Source organism: Elaeis guineensis, unplaced genomic scaffold, assembly GCF_000442705.2.
Source record: "Elaeis guineensis isolate ETL-2024a unplaced genomic scaffold, EG11 Super_Scaffold_37222, whole genome shotgun sequence".
Taxonomy (NCBI): Eukaryota; Viridiplantae; Streptophyta; class Magnoliopsida; order Arecales; family Arecaceae; genus Elaeis; species Elaeis guineensis.
Window position 1 is genome coordinate 2,086,305 of NW_027332422.1, and position 5,220 is coordinate 2,091,524.

Here is a 5,220-nt window from a genome sequence, read left to right on the forward strand (position 1 = left end):
AACCTTGGTCAGGGTAATCCATCAGATGGATTTGATATTTTGAAATACAATGTGGACAACCTGATCAGAGTTGACAGTTAAACTCTGGGGTGTCCTATGATCATTTTGGTCAAGGGGATGAATTATATGAAAACTATATCCGCATGGGTTCTAAGGATGTTGTTCTACACATTCACCTATCCGGTCGTCGGGTACCATTGCTAGATGGTCACTTCGATTGGTATAAAAATTTGTTCCTATGCTACTGACTTAGGTTCGAACTTATGAGGTCACACACATTAGAGTTCATGATCCGATCAGATGGTTGATCAATGATTAAGAATCGTTCTAGGGTTAAATGATCAATACGATTGACATTTAACCCAGTGCAAGTGTTGCAGGAGGATCTATTAGCAATTCGATTGCTGATTGGCTTAATTTGATTAAGCCAATGGATTGAGATTAAGTTTAATTAAATATGATTTAATTAAATTTAGTTTGGGCTTGATTGGATCAAGTCCAATTGGTTTATTGGATAAGCCAAGTGCAAGAAAAACTAGTCCTAGTTCAACTAAGACTTGGGTCAATCTAATTTCTAATTTGATTAGAAAATTAAATCAGATTTAAATCTAATTTAATCTGATTAAATTAGGTTTTTAATTGGGTTAAGACCTATTTTAATTGGATTGATCTAATTTTGATTTGATTTGGTTTGGGAAACCAAATTAGAACAAGTCATAAGACAGAATCCTAGTAAGACTAGGATTCCACCTTGCGCCACATAAGCCTTCTCCACGCCCTCTCTCTTATTCAACGCCAATCTTCACTTATTTTGTGTGACAAAAACCCTCTCTCAGATCTCTCCCACGTTCACAAAAGATCTCCTCTCTTCTTTCTTACATGGAAGGTGGTTTGGATCAAATCTAAAAGGAATAAGTTTGGATTTGAATTCTATGAGATAGAGTTTTAGAAATCCAAAACTCTTTCAATTTTGCATCGAATTTATCCAAATTTTTTTTGAAATTTTTGTGGCTTTTAGGGTATACATTGTGCACTTTTTTCTGATGATCCATGCATGAAAATATGATGGAGGTGCTCAAGAGTTGGGCGTCCCTTAACTTGCCATGTTTGGATAAACCTTGACTAGGTATTTGACCTAGACAAGGACTCTATCATATCTCTCTATATAAGATGAGTTTCTTTGTGAAATGTTAGGGGAAGTCAGAAATTTGAGAGACCTTTGTGCCATCCAAAAATCAGAGAGAAATACCTTTGGGTCATGGATATATAAAAGACACAAGTTTGGGTGTCTAGAGAGAAAAATGTGAAGAAGAAGAGGGTCTTCTTCTAGGGTTTTTTGTTTCATATCTTTCCTCCCTCCATCTTGAGTTTCCTGAGAGCGTCTCAGATCTAAAACTCCTCCTTCTACTTTTCATCTTTGGAAGAGTCCAAATCAAGGAGAAGGAGGCACCTGATCAACCATCAAAGAAGGATCAGCGCAGTACTAGCATACTGTGCTGATTTCCTGAAGTAGGACTTCTGATCGAGATTCGTGGGCTCATGTGGATGACTCCTAGAGGCCGGATGCATGTGCGGCTTGCAACATCATCCTCAAGCCCAGATCAACAAGGTTAAAACATCTAACTTGCAAGGTAATAGATCTGATCTATTGTTTAATACATACATTAGATGTAGCATGGAAACATGTTGATATGATCAACATGTAGTTCATGCTATATTTATATATTTTAATTTTTGATTTAATGCTATGTAATAATCATGTAATAAGATCTTAGATCTAAGAATTTTCTAATTTTAAAAAATAAATTTTGATTTATTTTAGTCTTCCGCTGTATGATCTTGAAAAAGTTTCAAGATCTAACCCTGAAACCCTAGATCTGGTTCCTACAATTGGTATCAGAGCCAGGTTCTTTATTACATGATTATTGATATATGCTTAGATTATTTTTTAGATTAGATCTAATTTATAATCTGATTATTAAATTTGAAATTAAAATTTTAGATCAATCACAAACTGCAAGGTTGTCCTGCTGTAAGGTTTACCCCTTACAGTGCAAAGGTTGTCCTAGTTTGTGTAGATCTATCTTTAATCATAAATTTGTTAGATATGATCTAGATTAAATTTATGATTTTTTAAATTTAAAATATGTTTAAATCTAAAATAAAATATCTTTATTAATAATTTTTGTGCAAAGAAATTATTTAAAGTTGAAATTATTTCAATTACATGAACCTGTTTGGATTAGATCTAAAATAGTTTCATGTTTATTTCACTTGTATCTTGATTATGAATAAAACATGCAATATGGTTGGTAGAATCATATTATAAAATTATTTTACAAATATGAAAATTATTTTTTGAAAAGCCGAACCCAACCCTCAGTCCAAAACTTAATTAAGAATTAAGAAGTTATTTGATTAGGTTCTAGGATTGTGAATTGAAGAACCTAAGACACAAATCATAACACATTGGGTTAATGGGTTAGTGAGAATTAGGTCCATTAATTGGATTAGACCTATGGTTAGATTAAAGATGGACTTAATTAGAGAATTGACTAAATCTAATCAATTGTTGTCTTAGATTAGGTCAAAGAGTCTCTAGATCAATTACAATAGTTGTAGTTGGTCAAGTCCATATCTTTAACGAGAACCAAATGGACTTGATTCTTGGCTAAGCGGTCTAGCACGAACTGTTAGGTTGATCTAATTGAAACTAATTAAACCAGTTGGTGTCTAAGGTAAACCAGACCGGTGGTTTTTAATTGGGAGCCCGCTTACCTGACCATTTCTGATGGTGTCTAAGGCAAGCTTTGGCAGACCCTCCCACTGATGGAACTTACCTGGCCTCTTGGTGAAATTATGTTTTGATTGGATCACTTGACTATTCGAGCTGACCCATGTCAGCTAGGTAAATCAGTGTGACTGATTTAGGTGCTCCTAGACCAGCCCTTTTAATGGTCTCCCTTAAGCTGACTTGGTGAATCAATGGGAGGATCATGATAAGCTAGTTCATCTGACCTCATCCTCTATATTATTTAAATCCTCTAAAATTATTAGGTCCTTAAAATGACAAAGTTATGGAGATAACTGAGTCATAGCCTCCCATTAAGGTGTTTGATAATGAGTCCATTAACTCAATAATCATTGCAGACCCAAAGGCCTGGCGCTTGTTGACTAATGAAATTATCACTCATCATATGACGACTTGGAAGTGTCTCTCTAATGGTGGTTAGGTGAGCCAACCAAAGTTGGACTTAATCATTCGTTGGTTAGATACACCAAGAATGATCATGTTAATGGTTGGACCTAACTGGATCCTTACAGTGGAGGCCAAAGCCTACTGATTAGTTTTCTGGGACAAAATTAAAATTACTAGAAATTGTTTAGAGAAACAATTGGTTATGAACCTATCCTTAGATGTACATGGGTTGACCAATTAAAGTTGGGCTTGTGTGCAGTCTAAGTGGATTCTAGTACCCGCTAAGGAATTAGGGTAATTCCTCGAGTTGGAGGTAGAGGCTACCAATTCAAATAAAATAGTGGGAGAAACCTTTTGATTAAAGTCCAAATCTTTAGGTTTAATGAATCAATTACTAATTAGGTTATGGTTCTCCTTTGTGCAAATATGGCCACTTCCCTATCGCTCCGATCATTGTTGGATAATGATAAGTTGGTGGGACCCAACTTCGATAGCTGGTATCGAAAGTTGAAGATAGTCCTAGAGCATGAATGGATCCTATATGTGATAATGGATCCTGCACCTGAGGAGCCAGCTGTCAATGCATGTGGAACAATCAGAGACACTTACCAGAAGTGGCTCAATGACCGAACCACAGTGCGCTGTATCATGCTGGCTGCTATGAGCGACGAGTTCAGTTGCAGATTCAAGATGGCTCAGCCAAAGGACATGCTTCAAGTGTTGGAGGATGCCTTTGGCACACCCGATGACGTGGAGAGGCACAAGACTAGTTGTGCCATCTTCAACGCCAAAATGCGGGATGGTGCCTCTGTCACTGATCATGTATTGTACATGATCGAGCTGATGGAACGATTGAGCAAGCTCGGCTTTCCCTTGCATGAGCAGCTTGGGAAAGATGCAATACTGAACTCGCTGCCCAAGTCTTATCTCCTGTTGGTGCAAAAATCCACTTACACCGGAGAAGCTGGAGTCGGGGAAGTCGCGGTCGCCACTGGGACCTGCAAGGGAAGTCTAAACCAGAGGTGGGGTTGCTCCGGCAAGACCATCCGACGCTCAAGTCAGTTCTCTGCCTCAACAAGAATGGAGCGCTCGAACGAAGAATTTAGTAGAGTTTTGAGATAAGGAATGAGCTTATAGAATAACGTATCTGGGTCCCCCTTTTTATAGGCGGAAGAGGTAACGGATTGATGATGATGTTTGTAACTGTCTGGTAGTGGGCCGCCCATAGTCAGGGAGAATTTATTGCGAAGGGTAGTGGAGCAGAATCATGGCTATTGCTGTAGCTCGCCATGTGGAATCAGTTGCGAGGAGTGGAGCAGCGTCCGTTGTCGTGACTTGCCAGCGGATGGGAGAATCGCCCGGTATCCGTCGCAGGAGGTGGAGCAGGATCGTGGTCGTTATTGTGGCCTGCCAGGGGGTAGTGGAGCTGTGCAGAATCCGCCACAGGAAGTGGAGTAGAGCTGCGACGGTTACTGCGGCCTGTCAGGGAGTGATGGAGCTGCACGGAATCCGCCGCAGGAAGTGGAGCAGGATCGTGGCCGTTAAAATAGCCTGTCAGGGAGTGATGGAGCTGCACAGAATCCGCCGCAGGAAGTGGAGCAGGATCGTGGCCGTTAAAACAGCCTGTCAGGGAGTGCAGATCCATCGGCTGAAGCTCGAAAGTGGTCGGAGCTGATGACGGAGTTCGGCTCCCGTAGGAGTTCGGGCGGAGTCCTCTACAACTAAAGTCAGGTGGAAAGTCCAGCTCCCGTGGGAGTCCGAATGGATCTTACCGGCAATCGAAATCAGCGACGGAGCTCGGCTCTTGTGGGAGTCCGGGCGGAGTCAACTTGAAGTCGTCGTCGGAGTCCGGCTCCCGTAGGAGTCCGGACGAAGTCTGTCTGCAGCCGTTGGAGTCGAAGATGAAGCCCGGCTCCCGTAGGAGTCCGGGCGGAGTCTTCCTGCAATCAAAGTTAAAGGCGAAGTTCGGCTCCCAAAGGAGTCCGGACGGGGCTTACCAGCAGTTGATGTTGAGGACGGAG